The 24,327-nt window shown below is 39.9% G+C and overlaps 1 pseudogene; it reads right to left on the reverse strand.

Moving 5' to 3' along the window:
- Positions 1–19,689: 19,689 nt before the first annotated feature.
- On the reverse strand, positions 19,690–20,033 carry LOC102851200 (annotated as a pseudogene).
- Positions 20,034–24,327: the final 4,294 nt, after the last annotated feature.

Below are 24,327 nucleotides of genomic sequence, written 5' to 3' on the forward strand. Positions count from 1 at the left end.
AATCTTCTGTTCAGCTCTTTAGTATCTTGAATTCTTCCTTGTGCTTTGGCTTCTCTACGCTCCAGTGTAGATTAATTAAATTTAGTAAATTAAATTTAGGATCATTAAAAAATCTCTCTAAAAGTGTGCAAGAAGAGTAAGATTGTGTTTGTTGACAGTGTGCAGTTAAAATTAGACCAAAATTAGGGACTTCTGGTGGCCTAGTGGCAAGAAGCTGAACTGCAATCCCAGAGCTATGTGGTTCAAATTCACCAGATCCTCTGCTGGAGAAGGAGGAACAATCTCCTTCTGTACCCGTTAGATCTGATTTGACAGTACACACACACACACACACACACACACACACACACACACACACACTACACCTAAGTTTTCTTAACTCAAAATATCAGAAACTTCAAATTTTATTTCTAATTCTAATGCATTTCAAGTTTCCTCAGTGAGTTTCTCTTCTTGACAAGCAACAATAAAATTTTATATATTTCCTTCTTTCTTTTTTTCTCACATAATAATCTCCAAAATACACTTATGGATTCATATTGTCATACAAAAATTTAAATTGCTATTCAAAAAATGCCAAACAAGTTTGTCCATTTTGATTTTTCAACTCCAGCTCTTTGTACATTATAATACTTTGCTTTGTCTTCCAGAGCTGCCCTTTGAAATCTTTTGTTTCGTTCCTTACCTTCCTACTTTCTTCCCTTTGCTTTGGCTTCTCAGCACTCTAGGACAATATTTAGTCTTTCCTGACATCCATCTCGGTCTTTTCTTCCTCCTCTGTCTTTGTAATAATCTTTTGTATTCTTCACAGATAATTCTTGATAGCCTATCACAGTTCATCTGGTCTTTTTTTATTAGTGTTTAAGGCCTCAAATCTGTTCCTGAGATGATTTTTAAATTCAGATGGGATATACTTAAAGTCAAATTTTGATTACTGTGCATTTGGTTAAGTCATCTTTAGCTTTAATTTGAACTTGCATAAGTAATTGATGGTCTGTTCCACAATCAGCACCTCGCCTAGTTTTCACTACTGGTAATGAGCTTCTCCAATGATTTTTTTTAACATATGTAATCTATCTGATTCCTGTGTATACTATCAGGTGAAATCATGTGTATAGTCTATGTTTATGTTTCTTATAAAAGATATTTGCAGTGAATAAATCATTGATTGTGCAGAATTCTCTCTTTCTATCCTAAACCTCATTTCTATCCCAAGTCTACATTTTCCAACTACTGATCTTTCTTCCTCATTCCCAACTTTTACATTCCAGTCACCCACTATTATTAATGTATCTTGGTTGCCTGTTTGATCAATTTCTGACTGCAGAAGTTAGTAGAAAGAACCTATTTCTTCCTCTTTGGCTCTAGTTGTTGGTCCATATATTTGAATGATAGTGGTATGCATCTGACTTCTTTAGATGCATATGAATATTATCCTGTTGTTCACAACATTGTATTTCAAGATGGATCTAGAAGTGACCTTTTTAACTATGAAAGTGACCCATTTCCCCTCACCTTTTCATCTCCAGTGTAGTAGATTATATGATTCAAAATATCCCACACCAATTCATCTTATCTTGCCAGTACCTATAATTATGCCAATAATTTTGAGATGAAAGTTATACAAGTGTTCAGGTCTTTCACTCATAGGGTTACTGTGAGTTGTCTATGACTCCACGGAACTTAACAACAACAACATTTTTATCTTAATGATGTCCATTTTTCCTACATCCATGCTTCTCACTTTCCACGTTCCAATCATTAGTGTCTGCTTACAACTGTCCCTCCTTATTTGTGGTTCCAAATTTGAGGGCTCAGCCTCAGGTCCCATATGTGCTACTCTGCTATAAGTGTGCTCAATTGTACATAGGGTTTTCAAAGTCCTGTTATTTCAGAAGTCAAAGGCCAATCTTTCTTCCCAGTCTGTCTTAATTTAGATGCTCAGCTACAGAACATTATCTTTCAGACAAGCATTTTACGGAAAGGAGCAGATGAAAGACACTTCCCCATTACAGAAATAACTGATGGATTCAGGTCACTCCACCCCCCACCTCTTCTGCACACACGTATGTCTTGTCCCTTTGCTTTTCCTGCATTGTAAGCATCCCCTTGTAGTCCTGCCTCCCCTGTCCAGCACTCCCCTTCCCCCGCTAACCCTTGGTATGATGTCTCAGATACAAGTCACTTCTGTGATGCCTTATACCTCATTCTGCTGCTGGTCTCTCACACTGCTGCCTGCCTTTGGGTTAGCAGGCTTTACGTCCAAAGCCCATGTACCACCTTCAGGGAAAGATTTTTGCCTGAGGCAATTCTGGGGAAAGGTTCTCGCCTCTGAGCTTCTGCTCCAGGACTGTGATTTAGTGATCTTGTCTCTGCTCTTCCCCTTGCAGCTCACTGCTGTCACAGTGGGATAATTTCCAAAGTAAGGGTTGTGTCTCCTATAGATCTGGTATGCTGCTGGTGTTTATTTGGTCTGAGGGCCTAACATTAGCTGTTAGTTTGGGACTGAATGCCTCCTCTTGCCTTGGATGCCTGATTGTCAACACAACCCAGCGGAGTTCGGTGAGGATGGGCATTACCTGATTAGGGAGGGCAAAAGGTGATCCTAGACTCCTGCAATGTGTAAAGCTCAGAAATTCCCGAAGCTGAGTCTGGGGAAATGTAGATTCAATTTATGTTCTAATACGTGGCTTAAAACAACAAAAAACCATTAAGTTACATACAGTTCTGGAGGTGAGAAGTTCCACACAGGTCTCCCAGAACTAGATAAATGTAAGCAGGGCTGCATTCATTCTGGGGATGCTAGGCAAGAATCTGTTTCCTTACATTTTCTAGCTCCTTAAAAATTCCTCATCCACCTTTATAACCATGAATGTTACTTACCTCTCTGACCACAGCTGGGGAAAACTCTACAAATGTAAACATTTACCCAGTTAGATTGGGCCCACATAATCTATTTTGAGTTTTAAGTATCTTAATTCTGTATGTACCCTTAATTCTCTTTTACCATATGTAGTAACATGTTTAGTGTCTAGGGATTAGAGAATGACCATCTTTGGGAGTCCATTCTTCTACTTGCCATACTCACTCCTAGGTATTTACCCAAGTGAATTAAAAACTTATGTTTATGCAAAAACCTATAGGAGAATGATTTATAGCAAATCTTTGTCATTATCTCCAAACCCTTCAGTTGGTAGATAAGCAAACTGTTATACATCAACACAATGGAACACTTCTCAGCACTAAGAAAGAAAGAAGTATTGACATACACAGTGTGGATGAATCTCATATGCATTATATTGAATGGAATAAATCAGACTTAAAGGCTATATGGTGTATTATTCGATTTATATGATGTTCTGGAAAAAACGTCCACAGACAGAAAATCAACCAATAGTCACAATAGAATTGGTATTAGGAAAGGAAGTGACTAAAAAAAGGGCAGGAGAGAAAATTTGAGGGTGATGGAAGTGTTCTGTATTTATATACAAATGTTTCTATGTTTATGATGATAGTTTTTCCATGGCTGGAGATATTTGTCAAAACTCACAGAAACTGTAAACCAAAAGGATAGATTTCACTGTATATAAACCAGAGTTGCATAAAGATTGATTTTGAAAGGAGAAAGACCACAATTGAAAGGTGTTATTTTGAAAATGTTCAACAATAAATAAATAAAAATCCAACTTTTTAAAACTTTTGTTAAAAATCACAATTAAAATTTTAAAAAGGTAGGTGTTATTTTGGGAAATATGTTCCCATTTTACTTTTTTTTTTTTTAACTTCCTAAGGTTGTCATAGGAAGCTCTGGTGGCCTAGAGGCAAGAAACTGCACTGTTATCCCAAAGACATGTTGTTCGAATCTACCTCTGCTCCACAGGAGAAGGATGGGCAGTCTCCTCCTGTGAGATTTCTTGCTTCTGAAAACTTGCGAGGATCAGCTATGAGTCTGTTCCCACTTGATAGTACATAACAACAAAAGCAGGGCTGCCAAAACAAATCAACATAAAATGGACAGCTTTGAATAAATCGTAATTCCTCCTCTCAAAGTTCAGGAGGCCAGAAGTGTAAAATCACAAGGTTGTGCTTACAACAAAGACACTAGGGAAGACTTCTTTCTAGCCTCTTTCAGGTTCCAATATTTCTTGGCTTGCATTCACCATTACATGACTTCCTGTGCATACCTCTAGCCTTTTCCCTTCTTATAAACATTTTAACTGTCAGTAATACACAAACACACACACACACACACACACACACACACTTTAACTAAAATAAAGGCAGGTTATCTTTTACAGCTGTGTTGATATAAAGATGAATACAATCTTTTTTTGATTACATTAACAGTGTTTTCCCCTTCTGACTTTGAAAGAAATTAAATCATTTTCATGGGCTTCTAAACTGGCACTGTGCTTTCCATGTCTGATGGAAAATCTGGCCCTGGGTGACACACGAGGCCAGGCTAATCATTCTCTACAAGTGGATGACCAGGAATAGAAATTACACATTCAGTTCCCAGTTCTGCCATTGATTTTTCAGTAGTTGCAGACAAACTAGTTAACCTCTCAGGTCAGCCCCCCAAGGTATCAGAAAAAGAATAGAGAATTCAGCACTCATAGGTATTAGGTACTGAAGATTCATTCAACAAATATTTCAATACCAGGCACAGTGACCGGTGGGGAAATCAGAAACAAAGACCCCACCCACAGTCCCTGACCTTCATGCACTTCCCTGTGGAACTTCCCTGAAGGAACATTTTATCATTAAAAATGCATCAAATAGGAACTCCTTGAAAAGACACTTGCTTTTCCTTTGTCTGCCTATTTTCTGTTGTTGTTGCTTCAGATATATTAATCATTCTGTGTGTCTTTCTGGAAAATGTCTTACAACCACAGGGCTATAATTAAAAATAGAAACTCTAGCAAAGTCTGAGTAGTAGGAGATTTTAACCAACAATTCAAGAGAGATTTCCTTCAATGTTATGAGTCCATAAATAGTTTGTAATAGTCTCCCTAAGTGATAACCATAATTAAGGTTGCATAGTGGAATGTGCTTGGGGTGGTGGGAGGGGTGCGGGGGGTATTGTGTACCAGGGAGGGAGCCTTTCTTTTACTTTTGAAAGAGAGGAGAGAACTGGGGGGCGGGGGGAGAGGGCTGGGCGGGTAGAGAAGTGCAGGAATGAATGAATGGAAATCTAAATTCTCTGTAAATGTTCATTAAAATTGTTGTCTTCTTGTTGTTATATGCCATCGAGTCTGTCCTGTGTCAATCACACTGTCTCTGACACACCCATCCCAATTATCCCAGTCACTGAATCAATCCACCTCATAGAGGGCCTTCCTCTCCTGCGCCATCCCTCCACCCTCCCAAGCATGATGTCCCTCTCTAAGGTCTCTCCTCACAACATGTCCAAAGTATGTTAGACGGAGCCTCAGAATCCTTGCCTCCAAGGAGCCACCCGGTTTAACCCTTTCCAGGAAAAATCTGTTTGTTTTCCTAGCAGTCCATGGTATTCTCAATACTCTTCTCCAGCACCACAGTTCAAAGGCACCAATTCTCCTTCTATCCTCCTTGGTCATTGTCCAACTCTCTGATGCATAACAAGTGATTGCAAAGACCATGGCCTGTATCAGACGCACCTTAGTCTCCAGAGAGACACCATTGCTCTTCAGTACTTTGGAGAGGTCCCTAACAGCAGACTTTCCCATGGCAATGCGCCTTTTAATTTCCTGGCTGCTGGTGCCAAGACTGTTGACTATGGAGCCAAGCAAACTAAAGCTGTGTACAATCTCAATCTCTTCACCATCCATCCTGATGTTGCCAATTGGTCCAGTGGTGAGAATCTTTGTCTTCTTGACATTGAGCCTCGATCCATATTGTAGGCTGCAGTCCTTGACACTCTGCAGCAGGTGTTTCAGGTCCTCTTCAGTTTCAGCAAGCAGGGTTGTGTCATTCGCATGACGCAGATTGTTGATAAATTGTCCACCCATCTTGACCCCACATTTCTCCTCATAGAGCCCAGCCTTCCGGATAATCTGTTCTGCATATAGGTTGAAAAGGTATGGAGATAGGATGCATCCCTGGCATACGCTCTTCCCAATTTTGAACCATGCAGTGTTCCCTTGCTCGGTTCTGACGACTGCCTCCTGGTTCAAGTATAAGTTTCGCATTAGAACGATCAAGTGTTCTGGGATTCCCATTCTTCTCAGAGTCAGCCATAGTTTGTTATGATCTACACAGTCAAATGCCTTTGCATAGTCAATGAAACACAGATAGACATTCCTCTGGTGTTCCCTGCTTTCAGCTAAGATCCATCTAACATCAGCTACAATATCTCTAGTACCACGACCCCTTCTAAACCCAGCCTGGACTTCTGGTAGTTCTCTGTTGATGTGCTGTTCCAGTCGTTTTTGGATAATCTTCAGTAAAATATTGCTTGCAAAAAAAAAAACCCCAAAAAAAACGTTTTAATAGAGATTTATTTTATATTGGCTGATATAAAAATTTCATATGTATTGTTTCATTTATATACATTGTGCCTCACACATTTCTTCATTCACATTATGTTTTATATGCTCATTCCTGTATATCTCATCTTATAGAATGAACCATTAAAAAAATTCTCCCTAAGTCAGTGTAGCCCCTTTTAAGCTTTCTATAGTGCCATTATTTAAGCCCTGAGTTTCTCATGGCAGTGACAGGCATATAACATAGCAAAATTAAAAGGAAAAACCCCTCCCACCAAGAAATAACTCCTCCTCTAGAAGAAACAGGAAGGATCTGGTGGAGACCTGATGGGCAAGGTCCAACAGTGATTAATTTTATGAAACATACTGAATGGGAATAGTTATATGAAACATAATAGGAATGAGGAATAGTGTGAAAAACAATGTATACTAACTTTGTAAGCAAACCAATATAAAATAAAATTTAAAAAAAAGGAAAGACACACATAAAAATAAATGCCTGGTGGCCTCCTTTCCTTTGTGTTAAATGTCACCTCTTCCTTATAAGGTTTTATTAAAAGTTCAAGCACTCCCTTCCCCTGTGAAGTCCATTTTCCACAGAAGCAGTGCAAGCTCCAGGTACACTGCCCAGGACTGAAAGAGGAGGAAGTCTACAGAAGGAGACCTGAGACAGTCTTCCACCCCACTTCACCCACTACGCTTGGATATCAAGAGAATGTTGCTGGCTCTTGAGATAAATTTTTGTCCGAGAGTCAGTCAATAGACATTTATCCAGTAGTTCTGTGTTGAACACTTGGTTTGTGAAGAGAAACATTTATGCCCTTCTCAAGGAAAATTCCTGTCTAAATATCATTGATAACAAAGGGCATCAAAGACCATCCATGACATGCCATTGCGGTTTTAGAAACGAGCTCTTCTTTCTTCATTTCTTTTAAAGTTTTGCTCTAGCAACTATGAATTCATGGATTCTTTGATAGCATAGCTCATTTTCACGAATAGGCAGAGCTTTGAATAGCACTTGTAATTGACTTCTTCATGACCTTAATTTCCTTTTTAAAGATGTTTCCCTTAATAAGTCATCCTTTTTAAGCTAGTGCTTTTAGTACATCAATGACTCACTTCAATTTCTTCTGTTTTTTTACTCACTACTTCCTCCTTCCTTGGCTTTTGGACATGAAATAGAGCATTGCTAATGTCACTGCTGGAGGTTTTGTCTATGATATTCATTATACCTGGAATAGATTGAAAATATCAAAGACACACACACAACTCATAGCTAAGCTGAGCCTTCAGTGAATTTTCAGGGGCTGTAAATTGCATGGGAGGAGATTGCCTATCTTTCTCTCAAGGTGAATTCTAACTGCCTGCCTGTGGGTTGGCAGTACAATTCCTTACCTATCTGTCCATCAGAGCTTCTTTTTATGTATATGTGTGTGTTTAACAATATTTCTCATCAAAGGAATATTCTAAGTTTAACAGCTACAAGACTGCATATTTGGCTCTTTGTAAGAGAACTAATTTTGTTTCTCTGTGATCTTTCCAAGAACTCTGGTGACTAATAGCAATTTTGACAGTCAACCCATCAGCTACCCTTACAAGACAGAGATGTGGGAGTCTGATTATATAAAGACAACAACCTGGGGACCCTATGGGATTCTTCTCCATCTTATAGGGTTGCTATGAGTCAAAATCAACTGACGGCAACAGATTTGTATTTGGTTTGGTGGTGTCCCACATATTCAGCCGTGTTGTCATTTGCACCGTTGCCTACACACACACACACACACACACACACACACACACACACACAAGCTCATTTTTCTAACCTTTGTACCTATGAATTTGTCCTTCTTTGAACACGTGGTTTTTAGTTTAAGACTTTAAATGAGGCCCTATTCCCCTGTGGATGAAGTCATTTAAAAAAGGACAGACAAGCTGATAGAATCACATGTAGAAGGAGGCAGCGTGTGAGCTCTATCTGAGAGCAGCAAATAATCATCAAGAATCCGTGACAGTCTCCAAAAACTAAGTGAGACTCAGGGAACAGCATCACTCTCAACAACCCTAAATTAGACCTCCAGCCTCCAAAACTGTGAGAAAATACATTTCTGTTCTGTAAAGTCACCCACTTGGGGACAGTTTGTTATGGCAGCCATAGGAGACTAAGACAGACAGGCAAATAGTTTATAACCTGAGCATCCCTGGCCATAATCACTTTGACAGAAAGTTAGGGAACATGGTTTACTATTCAAGGACTCTGTGTGGTACTAATAGTTAAGCATTGGACCACTACTTGAAAGGTTGGTGCTTTCTATCCATGTCAAGACACCTCGGAAGAAAGGTCTGGTGATCTGACTGAAAGACCACCATCATGAGAACCTCACAGAGGAGTTCTACCCTACACACACGGTGCCGCCAAAAGTCTGAATGAAGCTCACAGTGACTGGTTTGGTCATTTGGTTTTGCTTACAGTGACAACAATGATTGTCATATCCCTAATTGTGAGATTGTCTCTTCTCCCCCCAGAATCGATATATTCTTAGGCTTTTCTATCTAAGACTATTTTGTCTCTGAGAAAGCGGACAAGGGTGAAGCAAGTTTGCTCACTGCCTGCCAGCAAAAGTCTTCCCGGCCAGTTGGACCTGATCTCCCAGGTAGTTAACTAAAGCAGAGCAGCTGCTGGTATCATCAACTGCCCTTGAGGAACTCAATGGCTACAGCCTAAGACCAACCTCTAAAGAGATAAATGCAGTACGATGTAATAAGGACTGGAACCTAGCAATTAAGTGAGTCTGGAGATTCTGGTCTAGGGAGTTTAGAAGAATGGAGAGAAGCCATCTGTCCTTGAGTGGGGCTTACTGAAAAGGACAGACAGGAAGATCACTCTGGGTCAGTCATTCTCAACTCTGATTAGACTTTAGAATCACTTGAAGACTTTGTGGGGTTTTTTTTGGGGGGGGGTTATTTTTTTTTTTTACAGAGGTTTTGGATTTCCATTCATTCATTGCTGCAATTTTCTCCCTTCCCACCCCTCCCCACCAGCTCGCTTCTCCCTCCGAAGAGAGAAAAAAAAAAAAAAAGAAAAAAATTCCTTCATTAGTATACAATTCCCACGTCCCTTCCCCGCACCCCCCACCCCGAGTACACTTCTCTATGCAACCTTAATTCTGGATTCCTGTGCTAACCATAATACTCAATCATATATCACTTCTAATCTGTTCTTTCCCTCATCTGTTTCAATACAATATACATAATTTATCCAGTTTTTTCTGTCATACCCCCACCCTGATGTCAGACCCATTCTACAACAGTGGCACCATGAGTTTTAATAACACAATAGAGACCAAATCACAAGAGTTTGGGATTTAATCGGCCTAATCTGGTGCTCAGATGAAGAGATGCAGAAGTGCTCCAGAGGAAGATGAAGATGGAGCCTGCACAGCTAGATCAAAGCTAAAGATGTTAGTATGAATTCCTATTCATTCCATATACACATTGATAGAAGGCATATGTACACATACACCTAGCTTAGTACACATTTGCCTCCAGAAAGAGTGCAGAAGCAGTAACAAACACCTGTATCTTAGTTTCTAAGCTAAAATCTCAAATATAAGGAGACACTTCCTGAAGAAAAGGCAGAGTCCAGGCCTGGGGCAAGGAAAATACTTGATGAGTGTAGATAACCTTGTCATAAATGTTAGAAAATAAAGAAATGTACAAAATGAAGAAGGCAATTTGAAAGGCCTCCCAATGGCCAAAACTAGAAAAAAATCTGAGCAACAAAATAAACAAGGATCCATTGTATTTTAACTCAAAGCATATAATAAATATTCATGAGTTCATACTGATGCATATATTAATCTATAAAGACAAGATGTTGTTGTTAGGTACTGTTGACGTAAGTAGGACTCATACCCACCCTACAAACAACAGACCTAAATTCTGTCCTATCTTGTGCCAGCCTCATCATATCTGACACACTAGAGTCCATTGCTACAGTTGATATATCTATTCATCTCATTCCTGGATGGAGATCTTCCTCCCTTTCACTGACCCTCCACCCTTCCAAGCATGATGTCTCTCTCCAAGGAATAGCCTCTCTTAGCAACATACCCGAAGTACGAGAGTCAAAGCCTCACCATCCTTGCCCCCAAGGAGCACTGGCTACACTTTTTCCAAGACTGTTAGTTCTTTTGAAAGTCCATGAGATATTCAGTTCTCTTCTTCAACACCACAGCTTAAAGGCTTCAGTTCTTCCTCTATTCACTGTCCAGATTTCAGATGTTCAGCAAGTGACTGAAAATATCGTTACCCAAATCAATTGCACTTTAGTCTTCAAACTGACGTTATTACTTGTCAGTGTTTTAGAGAGGTCCCTAACAGCAGACTTGTCCAAAGCAATGTGTCTCCTGATCTCCTGAATGTTGGTACCAAGGATATTATTTATTGATCCAAGCAAGATTAAATCACTGAAAACTTCAATCCCTTCTCCATCTATTATGATGTTGCCTACTGATCCACTGTTTGAGGACATTTGTTTTCTTGATGGTGAGATGTAATACACACCAAAGGCTTAGTAGGTATGATATAGAAACATACATATAAAACAGGATATACATGATTGAATTAAAAAAAAAAAACTAGAAAGGAAGAACAATCTCCCCCGGGTAAGAATTACAACTAATGTAAAAGGAATGACGTTAGTGAAATGCACCTTTAAACACTACAGTAATAATTGCTGCAGGAAAGAAGCATAGATAAAAAGGAGAGAGGGACATCCAATTATGTGGTGAGCTTCCAACAAAATTAACCTCCTATGTTTGAAAGCAGGAGTGGCATCTACTTCCTAAATAATATGCTTCCAGAAGATCTATGAACTTTGATAAATGTTGACAGTTGTAGAGGTCTTCAGGCCTTTTGTTCTTAGGGTCGCTATGAGTCATGCTTGACTCAAAGGCAATCAACAACAGGTATAACAGTAAGATCATTAGTCTTAATTTCTTTCAAGCCTTATTTTAATGGTACAAGGTCACTACAATCCCAGAGGTGCATGGTTCGAATCCACCAGATGCTCTGCCAGGGAAGGAGGGACAATGTCCTCCTGTACCAGTCAGATCTGATTTGACAGTACACACACACAAAAATAATAAAATAAAATAAAAAATGGTACAAGGTAATTCCCCTCAAAGATTTATCAAGGTCTTGCTAATGTTAGAAAGAAAATGGAGGTGAGCAGTTTTAGAAAAAAATGTAACCAACAAGGAAATAGACAGCCCAGTCTTCATATCACAAGGCCGTCTCAACTGTGGTCTCTTAATAGTACTTTCTTTTTGTTCCAGTTTTATTCACTGACTTCTTCTCAAATCCCTTCTCTCCAGAATCAGAATATGGCTACAGTGAATGATAAAATTACATCAATTGTTTTAAGGCCAATTTGAATGTAGAAAGTGGTGCTGTTGTTTTTGTTAGATGCCATCATGTTGAGTTTAGATGCCATCACGTTGAGTTTGACTCTTAGCAACCCTAAGTACAACAGGTCTAAACACTGTTCTATTCCATGTCATCCTCTCAATCTCCAATACATTCAAGGCCATTGCTGCATCACTGTGTCAATCAGCCTGTTTGAATGTTTTCTGTTTCGCTGTCCCTCCATCTTTCCAAGCATGATGTCCCTCTCCAAGGATTAACATCTCCTAGCGACCTGCCCAAAGTATGTGAGACAAAGCTTCATCATCCTTTCCAGGAGCACTCTGGCTGCACCTTCTCCAAGATACAGTTGTTTGCTCTTTTGGCAGTGGGTTCTTCAGCACTCTTCTCTAACCCCACTGTTCAAAGGCAGCAAATGTCATCCTTAGTCACTGTCAAGCTCTTCGATGCAAAGCAAGTGACTAAAAAGACCAGGGCCTGAAGGCCTGAATCAGGAGCACCTTAGTTCTCAAACTGCCATCATTACTTTCTCAATAATTTGGAGAGATCCCTGACTGCAGACTTACCCTGTACAATGTGTCTCCTGATCTGACTGCTGGCCCCAAGTGTCTTGATTGTGGATTCAAGTAAGATGAAGTTGTTGACAGTCTCAACCTTGTCTCCGTCCATCATGATATTGCCTCTTGTTCCAATGGTGAGGATTTTTCTTTTCTTCATGCTGAGATGCAATCCATATTGAAGGCTGTGTTTTTCAACCTTCTGTAGCAAGTGCTTCAGGTCCTCATCACTTTCAGCAAGCAAGGTTACATCATCTGGGTGGTGAAGGTTATTGATGAGTCTTCTGCCAATCCTGATGCCACATTTTTCTTCATAGAAACTAGCTTCTTGAATAATTTGCTCAGCATACAGATTAAATAGGTATGGAGAAAAGATACAACCCTGACACACACCTTTCCTAATTTTAAACCATGCTGCATTCCCTTCCTCTGTTACAACAACAGCCTCTTGGTCTAGGCATACAGGTTTCACATAAGCACAGTCAAGTGTTCTGAAATTCCCATTCTTCTCAATGTTAGGGTCAGAATAATTGGATAAGTTGGGCATGGAAGAAGCTTAGGTGGAATGAGAGATATTATTGTTGATGTCAGATGAACCTTAACTAAAAGCAAAGAAGATCATAAATATGTTTCCTTGTGGTGGTTTATTGACTGTGCAAAGGCTGTGTGGATCTAACAAACTATGGCTAATACTGAAAAGAATGGGAATCCCAGAATACTTAATTTTGCTCATGTTAAACCTATATATAGACTAAGAAGTTGTATGAACAGAACAAAGAAGCATTATATACAGTTTAAAATCAGAAAAGTTGTCATCGGGGTTGAACCGTTTCTTCATACATATTCAATCTGAGCAAATTATTCACGAAACTGGACTAGATGGGGCGAGGGGAATATGACATCAGGATTAGAAGAAGACTTATCAACAAACTAGGCTATTTAGATGACACAACATTGCTTGTAAAAAAGTGAACAGTATGTAGAAGATTACAGACCACAGCCTTCAATATGGTTTATACCCCAACATAAAAAAACCAAAAAATTCTCACTACTGGAAACCATCATGACAGATTGGAAACAAAATTGAAATTGTTTGTGATTTGATTTTATTTATATCCACAATCAACATCCAAGGTAACAGCAGTCAGGAAATCAAAAGACATGCTGTACTGAGAAAATACGCTGTTGAAGATCTTGTTTGAGAAGTCTTTGAAGTGCTAAAGAGCAATATGTTAGTAGAAAGACTAGGGTGAGCCTGAATCAAGTCATAGTCTTTTCAGTCTCTTCCTGTCCATCTCAAAGTTGGACAATGAATATAAGAGCTGATGATTTTGAATTGTGATGTTGATGAAGAGTACTGAATATTTCATGAGAAGTTATATAGGAATATCTTTTAGGATTAAACATATGCTTACAGTGGTTGTGTGTTATTGAGTTGGAACCAACTCATAACTGACCCTCTATTGGGTTTTCAGGGGCAGTAAATTGCCCATCCTTCTATTCCCAGTGATTTACTTAAAAGGGCAAATGTCCGCACAAAGTCTTTAATGTGGCTACATAATTTATAGTAACCCAAAACTTGAAACAATCCATATTTCCATCAAATGGTTAATGAATAAACAAACGGTGATTTATCCATATTATGGAACACTATTCATCAATACAAAATAAACTAAATAACATATATAATCATGCAGATTAATACCATAAACATTACTTGAAATAAAATAAATCAAACACAAAAAGGTTCATACTAAAATATCCTATTTTTGTTAAGTCTTATTGAAGATAAACCTATATAATTGTCAGGGATTGGGGATCAGGGAGAAGGTGATCTATTTCAAATGGACAAAAGGAAAGTTTTTAAGAGTGATGGAACTGATTTTGGAGGAAGTTTAATGACTTGACCATATGCAATCATTAAAATTAATCAAATGACACTTTAAAAGTGAGTGAGTTTCATTGTATATCAATTGTCCTTAATTATCATTTAGGCAGCATCCTACTAAAACTGTGAACAACTCCCATGATCATCTGCAAATTAGATGCATATGATCTATAGGGTTTTCACAGCTGATTTTCAGAAATACATTCCAGGTCTTTGTTCCTAATGATCAGGATCAAAGCAGCACACAAGCCTCTGCAAACAGACAGACAGACAGACAGTGAGTGACTGTGCATGAGGTATATTGGCAGGAATTGAACATGAGCCTCCTGCATTAAAGACAAGAATTGTACCACTGATACTTCAATAAAAATATTATTAAAGAATAAAAAGGGAGTTATGCTGAGTGAAATAATTCAGGCACAGAAAGATAAATAATGTATAAGACCATTACTATGAAAAGGTAAATAGGAGATCCGGTGAGATCAGAAGAGCAGAGAAAATGCCCAGTCAACAAACACTGTAAAGATCAGGACAAGGGAGGTTCAGCCTGATAAAAGGACTATATGGCTAGTGCAATTAACAAATAGGAACAGGAAATACATAACTGTACAGAGAGTTAAAATGGGAGAAAAGGCATTAAAGAAGGTGAAGGGGAAAATAGTAATTATATAAAATTCAAGATATATGAATGAATGTATAAAACACAATGTACATAAATGGGGAGGGAAGACATAGATCAATAGTAAATAATTCTATGAAACTCAAAGGATACAACTGATTGTATAAACTACAATGTATACAAATGAAACACAATGAATATAATGGGTAGGAATGATTTTATAAGCTGTGGTGCTGCAGAAGAGTATTGAATATACCATGGACTGATAGGGTATCAGTCTCCTCTCCTAGAGAGGGTGAGACCAGGCTGCTCCTTGGAGGTAAGGTTTCTCAAGGTTTGTCTGACGTACTTTAGATAGGTTGCAAGGTGAGACCAATCCTTGGAGAGGGACAGCACAACTGAAGAAGACCCTTGATGAGATGGATTGATTCAGTGACTGAGGTAATGGGGGTAGGTGTGTTAGAGACAATAAGATTGACACAGGATAGTGTTGTCGTGCATAGGGTCATTATGAGTTGCAGCCTATTCTATGGCACATAACAACAACAATAAAAATAGATATAATTTTTAAGAGATTGATTTAACATTTTAGAAAACTAAGAAATCTTAATTCTAAAGTTAAAATTATATGATTTGAAAGGGGGAAACAATGAAATTTCCATGGGATCCAAGAGGGATAATTATGAGCCACAACTGACAAACCTGAAGCAGAGGTATTTTTGTTTTCTGTTAATCACAACAAATTCTGAGATTCTTTGGTAACACGGGGGTGGGATGGAGTGGGGAGGAGGACCAGCACCCACCCTGCATCCCACTGCATCTATCAGACACTGAGTCAGGGTTTCCTCTAGCCTGGGTGGGTTAGGATGGAATTGTCACAACAAAGTGCTTACATGGAGCCCCAGGGTGGAGACTACTTTTTTCCCATAACAAGCTGTTACCATTACTACGGCATTAATTTTTGTCGTTGTCTTTTTCCCTTTTTGCCAGCAAAATCGGCATCAACAGCTTGGTGTTTACATCAATGAGGCATGGCTGTTTCCATAACAACGTCTCTAATTTCACAGAACAGCAATTTTTTTTTTTTTTGTCAAATTACTATTAATGGAGAACAAAGTAAAAGAAAGCAGATAGAACAGAGAAACCTTAGGGTGGAAGATGGCTAAGAGAACAAAGAGGACGAAGAGTCAACGTACCATCTGCAAAAGTTTTTGGGTTTCTTTTTTAAAAAATTTATTGTTGCACATTTTCTTCCCCCCACCTCTCTCCCAGCACATCTTGCGATGCACTCCTTATACCCGATTGTTGTAAAAAAATAGAGTGCCTAATCGTATATTCCTTTCAGACAGTTTTTGCCCTATCTGTTCTACTTGAGTGTTCATTATCTATCTTTTTCATTCTCTTTCCAACTCCTTCACCCATCTGTCCTATTTTATAACAACAGGGTTATGCAGTGTTTCTCCTCTTGTGACTGGGGTATTAACATTCAGCATACTGTCATTTAGGTTCCATCATGTTGTATAATGTTTCATGAATTCACATTTTTCAATGCTGCGTAATATTCAATTGTGTGAATGTACCATAGTTTTTCTATCCATTCTTCTGGGGGTGGGGGCATTTGGGTTGCTTCCATCTCTTTACTATTGTGAATAAGACAGCAATAACCATGCGTGCGGATGCATCTGTTTTTGCAGTGGCTCTGGTTCCTTTAGGGTTTATTCTCAGTAATGGAATTGCTGAGTCAAATGGTATTTCTATTTTCAACTTTTTGGGAAAACATCAGACCATCTTCCATAGTGGTTGTACCATTTTACACTCTCACTAGCAGTGAATAAGAGTTCCAGTTTCTCCATAATCTCACCAGCATTTGTTGTTTGCTGTCCTGCTGAACTTTTCTATTGCTGCTGGGTCATCTGCAAAAGTCTTTGGTTTTTTAATTTTCTTTTTTATTTTTTTTATTTAAATTTGTGTGTGTGTATTTGTGTACCATCAAATCAGATCTGACTGGTACAGAAGGAGGTTGTCCCTCCTTCTCCAGGAGAGCATTCTGGTGGATTTGAACTGCTCACTCCTGGGATTTCAGTGCAGCTTCTTGCCACTAGGCCACCAGAGCCCACCCAAAAGTTTTTGATACTTAATTCTTACTGCTGTTGTTGTGTCTAGTTGAGTTGGAAGAGACTCATAACTGACTCTACAGCGGGTTTTCAGAGGCAGTAAATCACATGGGAGGAGACTGCCACTCCTCCTGCAGAGCAGCTGGTGGATTTGAACTGCATGTCTTTGGAACTGTAGTGCAGTTCCTTACTGCTAGACCATGAGAGCAGCTAATTTGTTCATGCTTACCAGTATCATTTACTATTAAGTTGATTCCCACTCAAGGAACCCTTGTGTATTGAAGTAAAACTCTGCTCCAGTGGGTTTCCAAAGGTTGATTTTTTTGAGAAGCAGATCAACGGCCTTTCTTCCCAGGTATCCCTAGTGAATCTGACCAGTTCACAGCCTATCAATTACCTGTCTGCACCACCCAAGGCCTCCATTGCACACTTACTATTTGTTGCCTACAACTCACAGTGGTCCTATGAATAGCAGATGTGACCCTCGCTCGATCCTATACTTCATCATCTCTGATATACTTAAGTCCATTATTTTTTAATTTTTTTTTATTTTAATTGAGATTTTAACAAAAGTTTATAGAGAACTTGGATTTCCATTCATTCACTGTTGTACATTTTCCTCTCCTCTGCCCCAGTCTACTTTGCTAATGCAGCTCTTATTCTGGATTGTGGTCATGCAAATAATACCTAATCATATATTCCTATTAAACAAGTCCATTATTACAATTACTATGTCAATCTATCTTGTGGGAGATCTTCGTCTCTTTCTCTGACTCTCTGCCATTCCCAGAATGATGTCCTTTTCCAAGGATTGGCCCTTCCTGACGTGTCCCAAGTATATGAGATGAAGTTTCCTTATCCTTACCTCTGAGGAGCACCATGATTGCACTTGTTCAAGACAGACTTGTGTGTCCTTTTTTGACTGTCCATGAGATAGTCAGTACTCCCCTCCAACACCACAGTGCAAAGGCACTGACTCTTGTGCCATCCTTACTCATTGCCCAATTTTCAGATACATACAAAGCAGTTTTGATTTAATTGGGCCACAGAATCTTTGCTATATCATAAATGTCAATTGGAGTCCCTTATTTTAAAGTCAAGGAAACTCAGTCCCTGAAATGGTAAAGGATTTCATGAAAATCATCTGATAAGCCATAGAGTCAAGGCAAGAATGCACAAGATGTGGGATTTAAGCTGTGGGTCTCTCCTTACTCATGTTACTGTCTCTTTCCTCCAATTGCTCCAGTAGCTGCTATTATTGTTGTTGTTGTTGTTAAGTGCTGTAGAGTACAACTCAGCAACTCTATGAACAGTAGATCTGAACCCTGTTCTATCTTGTGCCATCTTCACACTTCCTGACACACTAGAGCCCATTGCAGTAGTCACAGTGTCAATCCACTTGGCAGAGGGTCTTCTACTCCTTTGCTGACCCTCCACATTTCTAAACATCATGTTCTTCTCCAAGGAACAGCCCCTCCTAGTAACATGCCCAAAGTAAATAAGGTGAAGCCTCACTATCTTTGTCTCTAAAGAGCACTCTGGCTGCACACTCTTCAGAACATATTTGTTCTTTTGGCCATCCATGGGATGTCCAGTGCTCTTCTCCAACATCACGGCTCAAAAGCATCAATTCTTCTTCTATCATCCAGCTCTCAAATACATAGCAAGTAATAGGAAAGACCATGACCTGAAGCTTATGCACCTTAGTCCTCAAACTGACATCACTACCTACCCCTCAATAATTTGGAGAGGTCGCTAATTGCAAACTTTCCCAGTGCAATGCATCTGCTGGTACCAATGATGTTAATCGTGGATCCAAGTAAGATGAAGTTGTTGACAGTTTCAGTCTTTTCTCCATCCATTGTGATGATGCCTATTGGTCTAGACATAGAGATTCAATCCACCAGTAGCTGAGGCTCAGCTAAATAATTCTTACCAACACTCACTGTATGGCATACCTAGAGTTTCTCTCTCCTACTGAGGAAATAGAGGCCACCAATTATGGCTAAGTAGGGCCATTGTCAACATTTGATGATTAAAATCACCAGCCATGCACCAAACAGGTATCTATCAGGGTTTAGTTCTAAGAAACAGAAACTAGGAATTTTATGCAGCATGGGATTAAACATAAAGAATTAGGTGCTTGGAAAACTGATGGATGAACCGGAGGATTGGGTGCACCCTGCAAAGCTGACCCTCCAGCGATGCCACCACATTGCATGGCCTGGAACTGGTTTCAAGTCTCTGACATCACAGCAAACACCCCCCACTACTACACATTGACACTGGACACTGCAGCAGAACAAAGCCAACAAACACCAGCATGTTCTGTTACGGTGCCTGATGGCAGAAACCAGCAGAAGCAGCAGCACATTGCCTCGATCACATTTCCACCTTCTTTCCAACAAATGCATCTCATTGTCATTCATTTTGAACTCAGAATCCTACCTGCAGACGCCGCCGCCGCCATTTTACCACAATAAAGAAGCTTTCAGCTGCAGCGAAAAAAAAAAAAAAAAGAATCCTACCTGCAGGAAGTATGAAGGTTTTTGTTGGGTTGTTGGTTTTTTTTTTAAGAGTTCAGGATTTTTTTTATTGAACATGTTACATAAAGAGCTTAGTCAAAAAGACCAAATGCCATGTCATCATCAGACTTTTCAGATTCTTCTTTCTTTGCTCTGACTTTCTTCTCAGCTGGAGCAGCAGCAGTGGAGGGGGCAGATCCTCCAGTTGGTGTGGCTCCCAAGCTGCTGGAGCAGGTCCACCAGCACCCACATTGCAGATGAGGCTCCTAGTATTGACATTTGCCAAGGCCTTCGCAAATAGGCCAGGCCAGAAAGGTTCAATGTTGACACCTGCTGCCTTAATGAAGGCATTGTTTTTATCCGCCATGATGGTGACCTCACCATCGTGCAGGATGAGGGCCAAGTAGATGCAGGCAAGCTCAGAGATGGAGGCCATGGTGTAGTGGTGCTAGGCTGAAGGCTGCCAGACCCAGTATTAGTATGAAGTTTTTAATGCTTTCAAAGTGATTATTAGAATCTACCAGCTGCTCCACGGGAGAAAGATGGGCAATATTCTCCCATGTGATTTATTGTTGTATTGTTGTTATGTGCTGTCAAGCTGCTTGTGACTCATAGCGACCCTATGTTTAACAGCTCTAAACCCAGCTCTATCTTGATCCAAACTCATTGTCTCTGATACACCTACCCCCATTACCCCAGTCACTGTGTCAGTGTATCTCATTCAGGGTCTTCCTCTCCTGTTCTGTCTCTCTACCCTTCCAAGCATAATATCCTTCTCCAAGGGTGGGTTCCTCCTTGCAACATGCCCAAAGTATGTAAAACAGAGCTTCAGAATCCTTGCATCCAAAGAATAACTGGATTTGCTGCCTCTGAAAATCTGCTGGAAGACACAACAACAATGTCTACAATCATGGCAGGCACACAAAAATGAGGACATTGTGGAAACTGAACATCAGTTAACTATAAACAAGTAAACATCTCAAAAATTCAAACTCATCGCTGTTGGACTAGAACCAGCTCATAGGTGACCCTCCTGTGGATTTTCAGAAGCTGGGAATCACACGGGAGACAGACCATCTTTCTCCCAAGGAGAGGCTGGTGGAGTCAAACAGCCAGAAAGGTGCCACCTTTGGGTAAACCTCACAGTTACTTATGGACTACACTAATTCATTATTCCATCTGGTTAAACCATATTAATATAATCTACAACATAGCATACCATGGACTGCCAAGAATACAAATAGGTCTGCCTTGGAGAGGGTGAAACCAAATTTCTCCTTGGAGGCTAGTATTTTGAAGCTCCATCTCACATACTTCGGCCATGTGGCCAGGAGGGACTCATTCATGCTCAGAAGGGTGGAGTGACAGAGCAAGAGAGAAAGACCCTGGATGAGATGGATTGACACAGTAACTGGGGCAATGTGGGTAGGTGTGTCAGAGTCATTGGGACTGGCGCAGGACAGCGCAGGCCTCAGAGCTGTTGTATACAGGGTCGTTATGAGTTGCAAATGACTCATTGGCACATAACAATAATTTAGTGCATTATATTAGCAAGTATAGTAACCCCTTGATTAGTAGAGGAGGGAAAAGGAACATCTTAACTCAAGGATCCAACAGAATGTGGAAATTATGAAGCAATATCATTAATATCACATGCAAGACGAATCTTGCTGAAGATCACCTAATAATTACATTGACAGTGAACTGCTAAAAGTTCAAGGTGGGTTTAGAAGAGGCCATGACACCAGAATAGAATTGTTTATGTCAGATGGATCCTAATTGAAAGCAGAAGAATGTATACTTGTGTTTTATTGACCATGCAAAGGTATGTGTGTGGGTCATAACAAACTATGGCTAACATTGAGAAGAATAGTAATACCAGATGGTAAGAAACCTTGACCTAGACCAAGAGGCTGTTGTGCGAATAGAGGAAGGGAACATTACATAGTTTAAAATCAAGAAAGTTGTGCATTAGGACCGTATTATTTCTCCATACTTTTTCAGTCTGTATGCTGAGCAAATCATTTGAGAAGCTGGACATATGGAAAATAATGTGGCTTCAGGATCAGAGGTAGATTAACCAACAAACTGTGTTATGCAGATGATACAACATTGCTTGCTGAAAGTAAGCAGGACTTGAAACACTTGCTGCAGAAGATCAAAGGTTGCAGTCCTCAATGTAAATTATATCTCAGGATCAAGAAAACAAAAATGTATACTAATGGGCTGAGAGGCACCATTATGATAGAAGATTGAAGTGGTTAATGATTTTGTCTTGCTTGGGTTATAATCAATATCCTTGGCAAAAGCAATAAAAAAAAAATCAAAAGACATGTTGCATTGGGGAAATTTGCTGACAAAGACTTCTCTGAAGTGCTGAAGAGTAATGATGTCAGTCTGAAGATTAAGGTGCACCTGATTTAGGCCATAGTATTTTCAATCACTTGCTATGCATCTCAGACCTGCACAATGAGTAAGGACGACAGAAGAATTGATACCATTGAGCTGTGGTTTGGAAAAGAGTGGTTTGAATATCTCATTGACTGTCAAAAGAACAAACAGGTATGTCTTGGAGAAAGTGCAGCCAGAGTGCTCCTTGGAGGCAAGGATGGTGAAGCTTCACCTCACATACTCAGGGTACATTGTTAGGAGGGGCTACGGTGGCCTAGTTGGTAAAAAGTTGCACTGCAATCCCAAAGGCACATGTTTCAAATTCACCAGATGCTCCTCGGAAGAAAGATAAATAATCTCCCCTGTGATTTACTGCATCTGAAAACCTGGTAGAGAGACAGCTGTGATTTGCTTCTAACTTGACAGCACATAGCAACAATAATAATTCCTTGCAAATTATTTGTCATGCTTGAAAAGGTGGAGGATGAGAGAAAGAGATGAGGACCCTCAGCAAGATGGATTCACACAGTGACTGCAACAATGGAGTCAAGTACATTAGAGATGACGAGAAAGGCACAGAATAGGACAGGGCACAGGTCTATTGTTCACAGGAGTTGTAGTTAACAACAACCACCCAACAAAATGGAACTCTGATGGTCTACTAGGTAAGAAATTGTGCTGCCAACTCAAAGGCAGGAGGTTTGGGTCCACCAGCTGCTCCATGGAGAAAAACAGATCATCTCCTTCTGTGCAATTTTTATCTTGTGACAATCCAGAGGAGCGTAAGCTATGAGTCAGCTTCCACAGGAGGACACGTAACAACAACAAGCATTCAAGATAAGGGGTTGGGGAAGGAAAGGAGAGAATGGAAGGTGAAGCACTCACTCCAAAGAGTGTATAATAATACTGAGTTAAGTTTGTAAAACATGGAGCCTATGACTAAGCGATCCCACCTACCTTTGGTTCTGATTGAACAGGATGCATGTATGCAGGATGTTCATTTCAGATTGTTTGTAGTGGCAAAGATGCAGCAATACTCAGCCTTTTTTCTAGCCAGGAGGCTGAGAGGAATCTGGCCAAGGGAGTGTCTCCTCCCTGAAGCTGCAAATATTGTGGAATCAAGAAAAGTCCAACTAAGTGCAAAGTTCAGCAGAGAGCCAAGAGTGATAAGTCAGAGAGGGGCTGGAGCTCCAAGAAAGAGTCAGATAAACCTGAAACTACAAAGAGGAAAAGTAAAAACATCTCCAAGACCATAGAGTCTGAACCTACTCATAGCTGGCCCTCCGGTCAGATTTCTGAGGCTGTAAATCACAGAGAAGGAGATTGCTCATCTTTCTCCCCCAGAGCAGCTGCTGACAGATTTGAACCACTAGAGAAGCACCATGTTCGGATTAGCAGTGCAACTCCCTACAGACAGGGCCACCAGAGCTCCCTGTAGAGAGGACAGCAAGGGTGAATGCACAGGAGGGATGGGGGCTTATAGACTAGCACCAAAGGTGAGTTTCATCCCCAGGCCTTTTCGCTTTCCCTTCTGAATTTCATATGTAACCTTATGGACCAGATGCATTTTTCTTTTCTTGAGCTGTTGCTGCCTTGCAATTGTTGTAAACCATTCTTGGCTGGCCTTCTCCACCCCCACCCTTTACTGTTCTCCTCAGGAAAAACTAGCAGAGATGGTTGTAAAAGTCAGCACCTTTTCCCCCCTGGGCACTCAAGAAAATAAAGCTTTTTCCTCCTGCCTGCTCCATGAGCTATTCCTGGTAAGGTAATAATGACCTGTGACCTATAGATTTGTGCACATACAGAATTTCTTTTACTTAGTAAAGACTTAGCAAGAAATGGCCCTCATTGCAAAAAGCATCAATATCCTTTGTCTCTGCTTGCAATACAGTTGCCACTGAATGAGTCAAATAAAATTATAATTGAGTATTCGTGAATATAAGTATTCTTATATTCAATTGACTATAAGTAGTATTGCTTCCTTTGAAGACAGGAAATATATCTATCTTTAAGCATACATTTGTTGTTGTATGCTGTCAAGTCCAAATCCATCCATAGCTGACCCTCTACCAGTTTTTAGAGGCAGTAAATTGCAAGAGAGGAACAGCTGGTGGATTAGAACTCTGCATCTTTGAGACCCCGGCACAGTATCTTATCTCTAGGCCACCATATACGCTTCTCACACACACTAACACATGTGTAAAATATCAATATTTTACTTGTGTGTGTATGTGTGTGTTTGTAAGGAGCTCACTCACATGGCCTTGTGGTAAGAAATGGCACTGCAATCTCAAAGCCATGTGGTTTGAGTCCACCAGCTGCTCTACCACAGAAGGATA

Source organism: Elephantulus edwardii, unplaced genomic scaffold (assembly GCF_000299155.1).
Source record: "Elephantulus edwardii isolate Elephantulus edwardi_28Jun2011 unplaced genomic scaffold, EleEdw1.0 scaffold00182, whole genome shotgun sequence".
Lineage (NCBI taxonomy): Eukaryota > Metazoa > Chordata > Mammalia > Macroscelidea > Macroscelididae > Elephantulus > Elephantulus edwardii.